General features: G+C 48.7%; 1 long non-coding RNA gene across 2 annotated transcripts in view; it reads left to right on the forward strand.

The window, feature by feature from the left end:
* The first annotated feature begins 8 nt into the window (after positions 1-8).
* The window catches only part of LOC309621254, a 25354-nt gene continuing 8055 nt past the window's right edge, over positions 9-17307 (forward strand). The window contains exons 1-2 of one of the 2 annotated variants that reach the window (XR_014239872.1): positions 9-1301; positions 10438-10535. This is a non-coding gene — a long non-coding RNA (uncharacterized lncRNA). Of the gene's footprint in view, positions 1302-3135; positions 10041-10437; positions 10536-17307 lie in introns of those variants that run through there. The other variant, XR_014239873.1, reaches the window with a different exon arrangement.

Here is a 17307-nt window from a genome sequence, read left to right on the forward strand (position 1 = left end):
TGACAAGGACCATGGCGAATTGTGGTTACATCTGTCATGGGGCATTGTGATGACAGTGGTCATCTAGTAATGTGATGAAAGGTATCATGGAGCACTGTGATGACAGGGGCCTTGGAACATTGTGATGACAAAGGCCATGGAGCATTGTGATGACAAGTGTCATGGGGCATTTTGATGACATTGGCATGGAGCATTATGATGACAGGAGTTCTGGAGCATTTTGATGACAAGGGCATGGAGCATTGTGATGACACGGCCCATGGAGCATTGTGATGAAAAGGGCAGGGAACATTGTGATGACTGGGTTCATGGAGCATTGTGTTGAAAGGGGCCATGGAGCATTGAGATGACAGGCGTCATGAGGCATGGTGATGACAGTGGTCATGGAGCATTGTGATGAAAGAGATCATGGAGCAATATGATAACAGGGGCCATGGAGCATTGTGATGACAGGTGTATTGGAGCATTGTGATGAAAGTAGTCATGGATCATTGTGATGACATGTGTCCTGGAACACTGTGATGACACGGTTCATCGAGTATTGTGATGACAAGAGTCATAGCGAATTGTGATGACAGGTGTCATGGGGCATTGTGATGACATTGATCATCTAGGAATTGTGATGAAAGGTATCATGGAGCACTGTGATGACTGGGGGCATGAAGCATTGTTATGAAAATTGTCCTGGATTATTGTGATGACAGCAGTCATGGAGAATTGTGACGACAGAGATTATGCAGCATTGTGTTGACAAGGGTATGGACTATTGTGATGACAATGGTCATGGAGCAATGTGATGAAAGTTTTCATGGAAGATCGTGATGAAAAGTGCCTGGGAGCATTGTGACGATAAAGGCCATGGAGCATTGTGATGACAACTGTCATGGAGCATTGTGATGATAAGGGCATGGAGCATTGTGATGACATTGGCAGGGGTCATTGTGATTACAGGGATCATGGAGCATTGTGATGACAAGTGTCATGCAATATAGTGCTGACACAGATCATGGAGCATTTTGATGAGAGTGGCCTTGGAGCACAGTGATGAGAGACGTCATGGGGCATTATGGTGACAGTGGTCAAGGAGCATTGTGATGAAAGTGTTCATGGAGCAACGCGATTATCGGGACAATGGGGCATTGTGAATACAAAGGCCATGGAGGATTGAGATAACAGAGTTCATGGAGCATTGTGATGAAAGTGGTCACGGATCACTGTGATGACAAGTGTCCTGGAACCTAGTGATGACACGGTTCATACAGCCTTGAGATGACAAGGGCCAAGGTGAATTGTGATGACACGTGTCATGGGGTATTGTGATGACATTGGTCATCTTGCATTGTGATGACAGTGGTCATGTAGAATTTTGAATAAAATATCATGGAGCACTGTGATGACAAAGGCCAAGGAACATTTTGATGACAAGTGTCATTGAGCAATGGGATGACACGGGAATGGAGTATTATGATGACAAGTGTTCTGGAGCAATGTGATGACAAGGGCATGGAGCATTGTGATTACAGGGGCCATGGAGCATTGTGATGACAACAGCATGGAGCATTGTGATGACAGGGGTCTTTGAGCATTGTGATTACAAAGACCATGAGGCATTGTGATGATAGGGGCCTTGGAGCATTGTGATGACAATGGTCATCAAGCATTGTGATGACAGGGATCATAGAGCATTGTGATGAGAAAGACCATGGAGCATGGTGATGACAGAGGCCATGGAACAGTGTGATGACAAGGCCATGTACCATTGTGATTACAAGGTTCATGGAGCATTGTGATGACAAGGGCAGGGAACCTTGTGGTGACTGGGGTCATGGAGCATTTTGATGACAAACTTTCATGGAACGTTGTGATGACAGGGGTCATGGAGCATTGTGTTGAAAGGGAACATGGAGCAGTGTGCTTACGGGTCCATGGAGCATTGTGAATACATAGTCTATGGAACAATGTGATGACAGGGGTCATGCAGCATTGTGATGACAACGGTCATGGATCATTTTGATGACAGGGGTCATGGATCATTCTGATAACAAGATTCATAAAGCATTTTGATGACAGGGCTCATGGAGCATTGTGTTGACACGGGCATGGAGCATTGTAATGATAGGATACCTGGAGCATTGTGATGAAAAGGGGATGGAGAATTTTGATGACAGGGTCCAAGGAGCATTGTGCTGACAATGGCATGGAGCATTGTGATGAAAAGGGTACTGGAGCACTGTGAGGAAAGGAGTCATGGATCATTGTGATGACAGGGGTCATGGAGATTTGTGATGACAAGGGTCATGGAGCATTGTGATGACACGGTCAAGGAACATTGCGATGACAAGAATTCTGCAGCATTGTGATGAAAGGCCATGGAGCATTGTGATTAAAGGTGACAAGGAGCATTGTGATGATATGGGCAGAGAGCTTTGTAATGACAGGCGTCATGGAGCATTGTGATGAAAAGTGTCATGGAACATTGTGCTGACAGGGATCATGGAGCTTTTTGGTAAGAGAGACCTTGGAGATTTGTGATGGCAGGCGTCATGGGCCATTGTGATGACAGCGGTCTTGGAGCATTGTGATGAAAGGGGTCATGGAGAACTGTGATTACAGCGGACATGGAGCATTGTGAATACAAAAGCTATGGAGCATTGAGATGACAGGGTTCATGGAGCATTGTGATGAAAGTGATCATGGATCATTGTGATGACAAGTGTCCTGGAACCTTGTGATGACACGGTTCATGGAGCATTGTGATGACAAGGACCATGGCGAATTGTGATGACATCTGTCATGGGGCATTGTGATGACAGTGGTCATCTAGTAATGTGATGAAAGGTATCATGGAGCACTGTGATGACAGGGGCCTTGGAACATTGTGATGACAAAGGCCATGGAGCATTGTGATGACAAGTGTCACGGGGCATTTTGATGACATTGGCATGGAGCATTATGATGACAAGAGTTCTGGAGCATTTTGATGACAAGGGCATGGAGCATTGTGATGACACGGCCCATGGAGCATTGTGATGAAAAGGGCAGGGAACATTGTGATGACTGGGTTCATGGAGCATTGTGTTGAAAGGGGCCATGGAGCATTGAGATGACAGGGGGCCTGGAACATTGTGATGACAGGGGCCATGAAGCATTGTGATGACAAGAGTCATGGAGACTTGTGATGACAGGGGGCATGGAGCTTTGTGATTTCCCAGGCATGTAGCATTTTAGACAAGGGTCATGGAGCATTGTGATGATAAGGGCATGGAGCATTGTGATGACAATGGCATGTAGCATTGCGATGACAAAGGTCATGGAGCATTGTGATGACAGGGGTTATGGAGCACTGTGATGACAAGGGCGTGGAGCCTTGTGATGACAGTGGTCATGGAACATTGTGACGATAAGGGCATCGAGCCGAGTTAGGGACAGTCTAGCGGCCTTGGCACTAAATTCAGTGCCTGAATTAGGCACAGCATAAGGTCTTTAGTTAGCATAAGAGGTAGGACATTAGCTCGGGACAGGGTTAGGGTAAAGGCTTGGAATCGTGTCAGGAAATGCCCTAAGGATAGTGTGAAGACCTTTGTTACTGAGACTCTCAGGGACTTATTCAGAAGCAGTGTTAGGGCTTCAGGTAGGGACAGCATCAGGGCCTGACTTAGGGAGAGCGACAGGGCCTGAGTGAGGCCTAATGTCAGGCCCTTAGCTGGGGACACTGTCAGGGAATGATTTAGGAGCAGCATCAGTGCCTTTGTTGGATCAGCTTTAGGCTCTTAGTTAAAGACATGACCGGAGCCCTAGTTAGTCACAGCGTCAAGGCCTCAGTTAGGGAAAGCTTCAGGGTCTGAGTTACAGACAGCCTCAGGTCTTCACTTAAAGACAGCGACAGGGCTTTCTTAGGGACAGTGTCAGGATCTTGGTTAGAAATGGGTCAGGATATTAGCTCAGGAGAGTGTCAGGATTTTAGTTATTGCTGGCAGCAGGGCCTATATTAAGGACAGATTCCGGGCCTTTGTTAGATTCAGTGTCATGGCCTTAGTTAGGAGTAGTCAGGGCCTTAGTTAGGGAGAGCATTAGGGTTTCAGTTAGCATAAGATGCAGGAGATTATCTCGGGACAGAGTCAGGTTCCAGGCCAGAGATAGTGAAAGGAAATGACCAAGGGATAACGAGAAGACCTTAGTTATTGAGAGCATCAGGGCCTTAGTTAGCAGCAGCGTGAGCGCCTTAATCAGGACCAGCGCCAGGGCTTGATGTACGGACAGCATCAGAGCCTAACTAAGGTACAGCAACAGGGCCTAAGTGAGGCCTATCTTTAGGGCCTGAGTAAGGGACAGTATCAGGGCATGACTTACGAGCAGCATAAAGGCCTCTGTAGGATCAGCATTAGGGTCTTCGTTAAAGCTATTATCAGGGCCTCCTTTAGGCAGAGCCTCAAGGCCTCACTTAGGGACCGCGTCAGGGCTTACTTTGGGACAGTTTCAGGACCTTGGTAAGACATGGGTCAGGCTATTAGCTCAGGATAATATCCGGTGTTGAGATATTGACGGCAGCAGGGCCTTAGTTAGAGGCAGTGCCAGGGCCTAAGTTAGGACTAGCATCAGAGCCTTTGTTAGGTACAGTGTCAGTGACTGAGTTAGGTGTAGTGTCAGAGCCTTAGTTAGGGCCAGTGTCAGGGCCTGCATTAGGACGAGCCTCCAGGCCTCAGTTAGGGACAGGTTCACGGCCTCGCACCTAAATTCAGGGCCTCATTTAGGGACAGAATCAGGGATTTAGCTAGCATAAGGGGATCTACAGCTGAAAGCAACCTGAACACCACCACAAGCAGATGCAGAAGTGAACCATGCACGCTCCTATGAAGGAATATTCCACAGCAGTTGAGTACATTTTGTTTAATGTTAGTAACACCATAAAAATTATGTTTTGAAGAAAACTATATTCAGAAGATGAAAGACTCTCGTTCTAAAGAATCTCTTTAGCTAATCTCGACATTAGCTAAAGAGAAGGTTAGGTTAAGGTCTAGGGAGAGTGTCAGGAAATGACCTAGGGATAGTGTCAAGACCTTAGTTACTTAGCACATCAGGACCTAATTTAGGAGCAGTGAGTGTCAGGGCTTCGGGTAGGAACAGCGTCAGAGCCTGACTTAGGGAGTGGGACAGGGCCTGAGTGAGGCCTAGCGTCAGGGCCTTAGCTAGAGACAGTGTCAGGGCATGACTTAGGAGCAGCATAAGAGCCACGGTAGGATCAGCCTCAGGGGCTATGTGAAAGATATTATCAGGGCCTCTGTTAGGGACAGCCTCAAGGCCTCGCTTAGAGACAGCATCAGGGCTTCCTTAGGGACAGTTTCAGGACCTTGGTAAGAGATGGGTCAAGAAATTAGCTCAGGATAGTGTCAGGACTTGAGATATTGACGGCAGCAGGGCCTTAGTTAGGGACAGCGTCAGGCCCTGAATTAGGACGAACATCGAGGCCTTAGGTACGGACAGGGTCACAGCCTCGAGAGTAATTTTAGGCCCTTAGTTAAGGACAGCAGCAGGGCTGTAGTTAGCATAAGAGGCACGACATTTGCTAGGGACAGGGTCAGGTTATGGTCTAGGGATAGTGTCAGGAAAGGACTTAAGCACAGTGTCAAAACCTTAGTTACTGAGAGTATCAGATCCTTATTTAGAACCAGTGTCAGGGCTTCAGGTAGGGACAGCATCAGAGCCCGACTTAGGGAGAGCGTCAGGGCCTGAGTGAGGCCTAGCGTCAGGCCCTTAGCTGAGGACACTGTCAGGGCATGACTTAAGAACAGAATCAGCGCCTCTGTTGGATCAGCCTTAGCGTCTTTGTTACAGATATGATCAGGGCCTGACTTAGTCACAGCTTCAAGGCCTCAGTTAGGGAAAGCTTCAGGGCCTGAGTTAGGGACAGCCTCAGTTCTTAACATAGGGACAGCGACAGGGCTTTCTTAGGGACAGTGTCAGGACCTTGCTTAGAAATATGTCAGGATATTAACTCAGGCTAGTGTCCAGTTTTTAGTTATTGCTGACAGCAGGGCCTATATTAGGGGCAAATTCTGAGTCTTACTTAGAGACAGTGTCAGGGCCTGAGTTAGGAGTAGCATCAAGCCCTTGGAAAGTACAGTGTCAGGGACTGAGTTAGGTGCAGTGTCAGGGCTTTAGTTAGGGACAGTGTCAGCGCCTCAGTTAGGATGAGCCTCCAACCTCAGTTAGGGACAGGTTGACGGCCTCGGGACTAATTTCAGGCTCTTAGTTAGAGACAGCATCAGGGATTTAGTTGGCCTAAGAGGCTCGACAATAGCTAAAGACAAGTTTAGGTTAAGATCTAGGGATAGTGTCAGGAAATGACCTAGGGATAGTGTCAAGACCGTAGCTAATTAGAGCATCAGTGCCTAATTTAGGCCCAGTGTCAGCGCTTCAGGTAGGGACAGAGTCTTAGCCTGACTTAGGGAGAGCGACAGGGCCTGAGTGATGCCTAGAGTCAGGGCCTTAGCTACGGACAGCGTCAGGGCATGACATAGGATCAACATAAGGGTCTCTGTAAGATCAGCATTAGGGTTTAGTTAAAGACATTGTCAGGACCTCTGTGAGGGACAGCCTCAGGGCCTCACTTAGGGGCAGTGTCAGGGCTAACTTTGGGAGAGTTTCAGGACCTTGGTAAGACATGGGTCAGGATATTAGCTCAGGATAATGTCAGGACTTTAGATATTGATGGTAGCAGGGCCTACGTTAGGAAAAGTTTCAAGGCGTTAGTTAGGAGTAGCGGGCCTCTGATAGGTCCAGTGTCAGATCCTCAGTTAGCAATAGTGTTAGGGCCTTAGTTAGGGACAGTGTCAGGGCCGGATGTAGGGCGAGCATCTAGGCCTTAGTTCGGGACAGTTTCATGGTCTTGGGACTAAATTCAGTGCCTGAGATAGGCACAGCCTAAGGGCTTCGGTTAGCATAAGAGGCAGGACATGAGCTAGTGACCGTGTCAGTTTAACATCTAGGGATAGTGTCAGGAAATGACCTAAGGATAGTGTGAAGACCTTTGTTACGGAGACTCTCAGGGCCTTATTCAGAACCAGTGTTAGGGCTTCAGGTAGGGACAGCATCAGAGCCTGACTTAGGGAGAGCGTTAGGGTCTGAGTGAGGCCTAGCATCAGACACTTAGTGGGGGACACTATCGGGGCATGACTTAGGAGCAGCATCAGGGCCTCTGTTGGATCAGCCTTCGGGTCTTAGTTAAAGACATGATCAGGGTCTGAGTTAGTCACAGCATCAAGGCCTGAGTTAGTTAGGGAAAGCTTCAGGGCCTCACTTAGGGACAGCGTCAGGGCTTACTTTGGGACAGTTTCAGGACCTTGGTAAGACATGGCTCAGGTTATTAGCTCCGGATAATGTCAGGACTTTAGATGTTGATGGCAGCAGCCCTTAGTTAGAGACAGTGTCAGGCCCTGAGTTACGACTAGCATCAGAGCCTTTGTTAGATACAATGTACGGGACTGAATTAGGAGTAGAGTCAGGGCCTTTGTTAGTGACAGTGTCAGGGCCTGACTTAGGGAGAGCGACAGGGCCTGAGTGAGGCTTAGCATCAGGCCCTTCGCTGGGCACACTGTCAGGGCATGACTTTGGAGCAGCATCAGCGTCTTTGCTGGATCAGCATTAAGGTCTTCGTTAGGTACATGATCAGGGCGTGAATTAGTCACAGCTTCAAGGCTTCAGTTAAGGAAAGCTTCAGGGCCTGAGTTAGGGACAGCCTCAGGTCTTCACTTAGGGACAGCGTCAGGGCTTACTTTGGGACAGTTTCAGGACCTTGGAAAGACATAGGTCAGGATATTAGCTCCGGATAATGTCAGGACTTTTGATAGTGATGGCAGCAGGGCCTTAGTTACAGACGGTTTCAGGGCCTGAGTTAGGCCTAGCATCAGAGACTTTGTTAGGTACAGTGTAAGGGACTGAGTTAGGAGTAGTGTCAGGGCCTTGCTTAGGGACAGTGTCAGGGTCTGATTTAGGTGTACTGTCTGAGACCTAGTTAGGGACAGTGCTAGGGCCTGAGTTAGGATTAGTGTCAAGGCCTTATTTAGGACCAATTTCAGGGCCTTAGTTTGGACTAGCATCAGAGCCATTGTTAGGAATCGTATGAGGGCCTGCGTTAGGCATACTATCAGGGCCTTAGTTAGGGACAGTTTTAGGGCCTGAGTTAGGATTAGTGTCAAGGCCTTAGTTAGGACCAATTTTAGGGCTTTAGTTTGGACTAGCAACAAAGCCTTTGTTAGGTATCATGTCGGGGCCTCAGTTAGGTGTAGTGTCAGGGCCATTGTTAGGGACAGTATCAGGGCCTGACTTAGGAGAAGTTCAGGGCCTTAGCCAGGGAAAGTGTCAGGGCCTTAGTTAGGGACATTATCAGGGCCTGAATTAGCAGTAGTGTCAAAAGCCCTTAGTGAGGAGAGTAAGGAGTAAGTCAGGACTCAGGCCCTGACACTGTTCTTGAATAAGGCCCTGACATTACCTGTAACACAGGTCCTGATCTGATTCCTATCATAGGCGCTGATGTTGGACTTAACTAAGGCCCTGACACTGGTCCTAACTAAAGCTGTGACACTACTCTTAACTCAGGCCCTGACACTGTCCCTAACAAAGCCTCTGACACTACTCCTAAATCAGGCACTGACACTGTCCCTAACTAAGGCTCCGACACTACTCCCAACTCAGGCGCTCACGCTGTCCCTAACTAAGTCTCTGAAACTACTCCCAACACAGGCATTGACACTGTCCCTAAATAAGGCCCTCACACTACTACTTACTTAGGCACTGACACGCTACCTAACTAAGGCCCTGAGACTACTTCTACCTCAGACCCTGACACTGTCCCTAACGAAGGGCCTGATACTACTCCCAACACAGGCACTGACACTCTCCCTAACTAAGGCCTTGACACTACTTTTAACTCATGCCCTGATGCTGTCCCCCAAAAAGACCCTGAGACTATTCCCAACTCAGGCACTGACACTCTCCCTAACTAAGACCCTGACACTACTCCCATCGCAGCCATTGACACTGTCCCTAATGCCCTGACACTACTTCCAACTCAGGCACTGACACTGTCCCCCAAAAAGACCCTGAGACTATTCCCAACTCAGGCACTGACACTGTCCCTAACTAAGGCCCTGACATAACTCCCAACTCCGGCACTGACACTTTCTCTAACTAAGGCCCTGAAACTACTCACAACTCAGGCACTGACCCTGTCCCTAACTAGGCCCTGAAACTACTCACAACTCAGGCACTGACCCTGCCCCTAACTAGGCCCTGACACTACTCCCAACTCAGGCACTGACACTGTCCCTAACTCAGGCCCTGACATAACTCCCAAATCCGGCACTGACACTTTCTCTAACTAAGGCCCTGAAACTACTCACAACTCAGGCCCTGACACTGTTCTTAACTACCGGTCTCAGACTACTCCTAACTTAGGCCCTGACACTATTCCTAACACAGTCACTGACACTGTCCCTAACTAACTAAGGTTCTGAGACTATTCCTAACTCAGACCCTGACACTGTCCATAACTTAGGCCATGTCACTACTCCCAACTCGGGCACTGACGCTGTTCCTAACTAAGGGTCTGACACTACTCCAAACTGAGACACTGACACTCTTCCAAATTAAGGCCTTGACACTACTCTTAACTCAGGCCCTGACACTGTCCATAATAAAGACCCTGACAAAAATCCCAACTTAGGCACTGACAATGTCCGTAACTATGGCCCTGACACTATTCCCATCTCAGCCACTGACACTGCCCCTAACTATGGCCCTGACACTACTCCCAACGCAAGCACTGGTGCTGTCCCTAACTAAGGCACTGGCACTACTCCCAACTCGCCCTGGCGCTGTCCCTAACTAAGGCTCTGACACTACTCCCAATTCAGGCAATGACAGTGTCCCTAACTGAGGCAATGATACTACTCCCAACTCAAGCACTAAGGCTCTGGATCATTGTGATGACAAGCGCCATGGAGCACTGTGATGACAAGGGCCATGGAGAATTGTGATGATGGGTCCTGGAGCATTGTGGTGACAAGGGCCATGGAGCATTAGGATTACAGGGGTCATGGGGCATTGTGATGAAAGTGGTCATGGAGCATTGTGATTAAAGTGGTCATGGAACATGGTGATGAAAGGGGTCATGGAGCATTGTGATGAAAAGTGCTATGGAGCATTGGGATGACAGGGGTCATGGAGCATTGTGATGACAAATGCGTGGAGATTTGTGATGACGAGGACCATGGAGCATTGAGATTATAAGCATCATGCAGCATTGTGATGACAGGGGCCATGGAGCATTTTAATGACAAGGGACATGGAGCATTGTGATGACAGAGGTCATGGAGCATTGTGGTGACCAGCGGCATGGAGCGTTGTGAAGAAAGGGGTACTGTAACATTGTGATGAAAGGGTCAAGGAGCATTCTGATTACAAGGCTCATGGAGCATTGTGATGACAAGGGCCATGGAGCATTGTGATGACAGGGCTCATGTGGCATTATGATGACAGTGGTCATGGAGCAATGTGATGAACGTTGTCATGGAGCACTGTGATTACAGGGGCCATGGAGAATTGTGATGACAAAGGCCAGGGAACATTGTGATGACAGGGGTCATGCAGCATTGTGATGAAAACGGACCTGGAGCATTGTGATGAAAGGGGTCATGGCTCATTGTGATGACAGGGGGCCTGGAACATTGTGATGACAGGGGCCATGAAGCATTGTGATGACAAGAGTCATGGAGACTTGTGATGACAGGGGGCATGGAGCTTTGTGATTTCCCAGGCATGTAGCATTTTAGACAAGGATCATGGAGCATTGTGATGATAAGGGCATGGAGCATTGTGATGACAATGGCATGTAGCATTGCGATGACAAAGGTCATGGAGCATTGTGATGACAGGGGTTATGGAGCACTGTGATGACAAGGGCGTGGAGCCTTGTGATGACAGTGGTCATGGAACATTGTGACGATAAGGGCATCGAGCCGAGTTAGGGACAGTCTAGCGGCCTTGGCACTAAATTCAGTGCCTGAATTAGGCACAGCATAAGGTCTTTAGTTAGCATAAGAGGTAGGACATTAGCTCGGGACAGGGTTAGGGTAAAGGCTTGGAATCGTGTCAGGAAATGCCCTAAGGATAGTGTGAAGACCTTTGTTACTGAGACTCTCAGGGACTTATTCAGAAGCAGTGTTAGGGCTTCAGGTAGGGACAGCATCAGGGCCTGACTTAGGGAGAGCGACAGGGCCTGAGTGAGGCCTAATGTCAGGCCCTTAGCTGGGGACACTGTCAGGGAATGATTTAGGAGCAGCATCAGTGCCTTTGTTGGATCAGCTTTAGGCTCTTAGTTAAAGACATGACCGGAGCCCTAGTTAGTCACAGCGTCAAGGCCTCAGTTAGGGAAAGCTTCAGGGTCTGAGTTACAGACAGCCTCAGGTCTTCACTTAAAGACAGCGACAGGGCTTTCTTAGGGACAGTGTCAGGATCTTGGTTAGAAATGGGTCAGGATATTAGCTCAGGAGAGTGTCAGGATTTTAGTTATTGCTGGCAGCAGGGCCTATATTAAGGACAGATTCCGGGCCTTTGTTAGATTCAGTGTCATGGCCTTAGTTAGGAGTAGTCAGGGCCTTAGTTAGGGAGAGCATTAGGGTTTCAGTTAGCATAAGATGCAGGAGATTATCTCGGGACAGAGTCAGGTTCCAGGCCAGAGATAGTGAAAGGAAATGACCAAGGGATAACGAGAAGACCTTAGTTATTGAGAGCATCAGGGCCTTAGTTAGCAGCAGCGTGAGCGCCTTAATCAGGACCAGCGCCAGGGCTTGATGTACGGACAGCATCAGAGCCTAACTAAGGTACAGCAACAGGGCCTAAGTGAGGCCTATCTTTAGGGCCTGAGTAAGGGACAGTATCAGGGCATGACTTACGAGCAGCATAAAGGCCTCTGTAGGATCAGCATTAGGGTCTTCGTTAAAGCTATTATCAGGGCCTCCTTTAGGCAGAGCCTCAAGGCCTCACTTAGGGACCGCGTCAGGGCTTACTTTGGGACAGTTTCAGGACCTTGGTAAGACATGGGTCAGGCTATTAGCTCAGGATAATATCCGGTGTTGAGATATTGACGGCAGCAGGGCCTTAGTTAGAGGCAGTGCCAGGGCCTAAGTTAGGACTAGCATCAGAGCCTTTGTTAGGTACAGTGTCAGTGACTGAGTTAGGTGTAGTGTCAGAGCCTTAGTTAGGGCCAGTGTCAGGGCCTGCATTAGGACGAGCCTCCAGGCCTCAGTTAGGGACAGGTTCACGGCCTCGCACCTAAATTCAGGGCCTCATTTAGGGACAGAATCAGGGATTTAGCTAGCATAAGGGGATCTACAGCTGAAAGCAACCTGAACACCACCACAAGCAGATGCAGAAGTGAACCATGCACGCTCCTATGAAGGAATATTCCACAGCAGTTGAGTACATTTTGTTTAATGTTAGTAACACCATAAAAATTATGTTTTGAAGAAAACTATATTCAGAAGATGAAAGACTCTCGTTCTAAAGAATCTCTTTAGCTAATCTCGACATTAGCTAAAGAGAAGGTTAGGTTAAGGTCTAGGGAGAGTGTCAGGAAATGACCTAGGGATAGTGTCAAGACCTTAGTTACTTAGCACATCAGGACCTAATTTAGGAGCAGTGAGTGTCAGGGCTTCGGGTAGGAACAGCGTCAGAGCCTGACTTAGGGAGTGGGACAGGGCCTGAGTGAGGCCTAGCGTCAGGGCCTTAGCTAGAGACAGTGTCAGGGCATGACTTAGGAGCAGCATAAGAGCCACGGTAGGATCAGCCTCAGGGGCTATGTGAAAGATATTATCAGGGCCTCTGTTAGGGACAGCCTCAAGGCCTCGCTTAGAGACAGCATCAGGGCTTCCTTAGGGACAGTTTCAGGACCTTGGTAAGAGATGGGTCAAGAAATTAGCTCAGGATAGTGTCAGGACTTGAGATATTGACGGCAGCAGGGCCTTAGTTAGGGACAGCGTCAGGCCCTGAATTAGGACGAACATCGAGGCCTTAGGTACGGACAGGGTCACAGCCTCGAGAGTAATTTTAGGCCCTTAGTTAAGGACAGCAGCAGGGCTGTAGTTAGCATAAGAGGCACGACATTTGCTAGGGACAGGGTCAGGTTATGGTCTAGGGATAGTGTCAGGAAAGGACTTAAGCACAGTGTCAAAACCTTAGTTACTGAGAGTATCAGATCCTTATTTAGAACCAGTGTCAGGGCTTCAGGTAGGGACAGCATCAGAGCCCGACTTAGGGAGAGCGTCAGGGCCTGAGTGAGGCCTAGCGTCAGGCCCTTAGCTGAGGACACTGTCAGGGCATGACTTAAGAACAGAATCAGCGCCTCTGTTGGATCAGCCTTAGCGTCTTTGTTACAGATATGATCAGGGCCTGACTTAGTCACAGCTTCAAGGCCTCAGTTAGGGAAAGCTTCAGGGCCTGAGTTAGGGACAGCCTCAGTTCTTAACATAGGGACAGCGACAGGGCTTTCTTAGGGACAGTGTCAGGACCTTGCTTAGAAATATGTCAGGATATTAACTCAGGCTAGTGTCCAGTTTTTAGTTATTGCTGACAGCAGGGCCTATATTAGGGGCAAATTCTGAGTCTTACTTAGAGACAGTGTCAGGGCCTGAGTTAGGAGTAGCATCAAGCCCTTGGAAAGTACAGTGTCAGGGACTGAGTTAGGTGCAGTGTCAGGGCTTTAGTTAGGGACAGTGTCAGCGCCTCAGTTAGGATGAGCCTCCAACCTCAGTTAGGGACAGGTTGACGGCCTCGGGACTAATTTCAGGCTCTTAGTTAGAGACAGCATCAGGGATTTAGTTGGCCTAAGAGGCTCGACAATAGCTAAAGACAAGTTTAGGTTAAGATCTAGGGATAGTGTCAGGAAATGACCTAGGGATAGTGTCAAGACCGTAGCTAATTAGAGCATCAGTGCCTAATTTAGGCCCAGTGTCAGCGCTTCAGGTAGGGACAGAGTCTTAGCCTGACTTAGGGAGAGCGACAGGGCCTGAGTGATGCCTAGAGTCAGGGCCTTAGCTACGGACAGCGTCAGGGCATGACATAGGATCAACATAAGGGTCTCTGTAAGATCAGCATTAGGGTTTAGTTAAAGACATTGTCAGGACCTCTGTGAGGGACAGCCTCAGGGCCTCACTTAGGGGCAGTGTCAGGGCTAACTTTGGGAGAGTTTCAGGACCTTGGTAAGACATGGGTCAGGATATTAGCTCAGGATAATGTCAGGACTTTAGATATTGATGGTAGCAGGGCCTACGTTAGGAAAAGTTTCAAGGCGTTAGTTAGGAGTAGCGGGCCTCTGATAGGTCCAGTGTCAGATCCTCAGTTAGCAATAGTGTTAGGGCCTTAGTTAGGGACAGTGTCAGGGCCGGATGTAGGGCGAGCATCTAGGCCTTAGTTCGGGACAGTTTCATGGTCTTGGGACTAAATTCAGTGCCTGAGATAGGCACAGCCTAAGGGCTTCGGTTAGCATAAGAGGCAGGACATGAGCTAGTGACCGTGTCAGTTTAACATCTAGGGATAGTGTCAGGAAATGACCTAAGGATAGTGTGAAGACCTTTGTTACGGAGACTCTCAGGGCCTTATTCAGAACCAGTGTTAGGGCTTCAGGTAGGGACAGCATCAGAGCCTGACTTAGGGAGAGCGTTAGGGTCTGAGTGAGGCCTAGCATCAGACACTTAGTGGGGGACACTATCGGGGCATGACTTAGGAGCAGCATCAGGGCCTCTGTTGGATCAGCCTTCGGGTCTTAGTTAAAGACATGATCAGGGTCTGAGTTAGTCACAGCATCAAGGCCTGAGTTAGTTAGGGAAAGCTTCAGGGCCTCACTTAGGGACAGCGTCAGGGCTTACTTTGGGACAGTTTCAGGACCTTGGTAAGACATGGCTCAGGTTATTAGCTCCGGATAATGTCAGGACTTTAGATGTTGATGGCAGCAGCCCTTAGTTAGAGACAGTGTCAGGCCCTGAGTTACGACTAGCATCAGAGCCTTTGTTAGATACAATGTACGGGACTGAATTAGGAGTAGAGTCAGGGCCTTTGTTAGTGACAGTGTCAGGGCCTGACTTAGGGAGAGCGACAGGGCCTGAGTGAGGCTTAGCATCAGGCCCTTCGCTGGGCACACTGTCAGGGCATGACTTTGGAGCAGCATCAGCGTCTTTGCTGGATCAGCATTAAGGTCTTCGTTAGGTACATGATCAGGGCGTGAATTAGTCACAGCTTCAAGGCTTCAGTTAAGGAAAGCTTCAGGGCCTGAGTTAGGGACAGCCTCAGGTCTTCACTTAGGGACAGCGTCAGGGCTTACTTTGGGACAGTTTCAGGACCTTGGAAAGACATAGGTCAGGATATTAGCTCCGGATAATGTCAGGACTTTTGATAGTGATGGCAGCAGGGCCTTAGTTACAGACGGTTTCAGGGCCTGAGTTAGGCCTAGCATCAGAGACTTTGTTAGGTACAGTGTAAGGGACTGAGTTAGGAGTAGTGTCAGGGCCTTGCTTAGGGACAGTGTCAGGGTCTGATTTAGGTGTACTGTCTGAGACCTAGTTAGGGACAGTGCTAGGGCCTGAGTTAGGATTAGTGTCAAGGCCTTATTTAGGACCAATTTCAGGGCCTTAGTTTGGACTAGCATCAGAGCCATTGTTAGGAATCGTATGAGGGCCTGCGTTAGGCATACTATCAGGGCCTTAGTTAGGGACAGTTTTAGGGCCTGAGTTAGGATTAGTGTCAAGGCCTTAGTTAGGACCAATTTTAGGGCTTTAGTTTGGACTAGCAACAAAGCCTTTGTTAGGTATCATGTCGGGGCCTCAGTTAGGTGTAGTGTCAGGGCCATTGTTAGGGACAGTATCAGGGCCTGACTTAGGAGAAGTTCAGGGCCTTAGCCAGGGAAAGTGTCAGGGCCTTAGTTAGGGACATTATCAGGGCCTGAATTAGCAGTAGTGTCAAAAGCCCTTAGTGAGGAGAGTAAGGAGTAAGTCAGGACTCAGGCCCTGACACTGTTCTTGAATAAGGCCCTGACATTACCTGTAACACAGGTCCTGATCTGATTCCTATCATAGGCGCTGATGTTGGACTTAACTAAGGCCCTGACACTGGTCCTAACTAAAGCTGTGACACTACTCTTAACTCAGGCCCTGACACTGTCCCTAACAAAGCCTCTGACACTACTCCTAAATCAGGCACTGACACTGTCCCTAACTAAGGCTCCGACACTACTCCCAACTCAGGCGCTCACGCTGTCCCTAACTAAGTCTCTGAAACTACTCCCAACACAGGCATTGACACTGTCCCTAAATAAGGCCCTCACACTACTACTTACTTAGGCACTGACACGCTACCTAACTAAGGCCCTGAGACTACTTCTACCTCAGACCCTGACACTGTCCCTAACGAAGGGCCTGATACTACTCCCAACACAGGCACTGACACTCTCCCTAACTAAGGCCTTGACACTACTTTTAACTCATGCCCTGATGCTGTCCCCCAAAAAGACCCTGAGACTATTCCCAACTCAGGCACTGACACTCTCCCTAACTAAGACCCTGACACTACTCCCATCGCAGCCATTGACACTGTCCCTAATGCCCTGACACTACTTCCAACTCAGGCACTGACACTGTCCCCCAAAAAGACCCTGAGACTATTCCCAACTCAGGCACTGACACTGTCCCTAACTAAGGCCCTGACATAACTCCCAACTCCGGCACTGACACTTTCTCTAACTAAGGCCCTGAAACTACTCACAACTCAGGCACTGACCCTGTCCCTAACTAGGCCCTGAAACTACTCACAACTCAGGCACTGACCCTGCCCCTAACTAGGCCCTGACACTACTCCCAACTCAGGCACTGACACTGTCCCTAACTCAGGCCCTGACATAACTCCCAAATCCGGCACTGACACTTTCTCTAACTAAGGCCCTGAAACTACTCACAACTCAGGCCCTGACACTGTTCTTAACTACCGGTCTCAGACTACTCCTAACTTAGGCCCTGACACTATTCCTAACACAGTCACTGACACTGTCCCTAACTAACTAAGGTTCTGAGACTATTCCTAACTCAGACCCTGACACTGTCCATAACTTAGGCCATGTCACTACTCCCAACTCGGGCACTGACGCTGTTCCTAACTAAGGGTCTGACACTACTCCAAACTGAGACACTGACACTCTTCCAAATTAAGGCCTTGACACTACTCTTAACTCAGGCCCTGACACTGTCCATAATAAAGACCCTGACA

Source organism: Balaenoptera borealis (genome assembly GCF_965194805.1).
Source record: "Balaenoptera borealis genome assembly, contig: HAP1_SCAFFOLD_81, whole genome shotgun sequence".
NCBI lineage: Eukaryota > Metazoa > Chordata > Mammalia > Artiodactyla > Balaenopteridae > Balaenoptera > Balaenoptera borealis.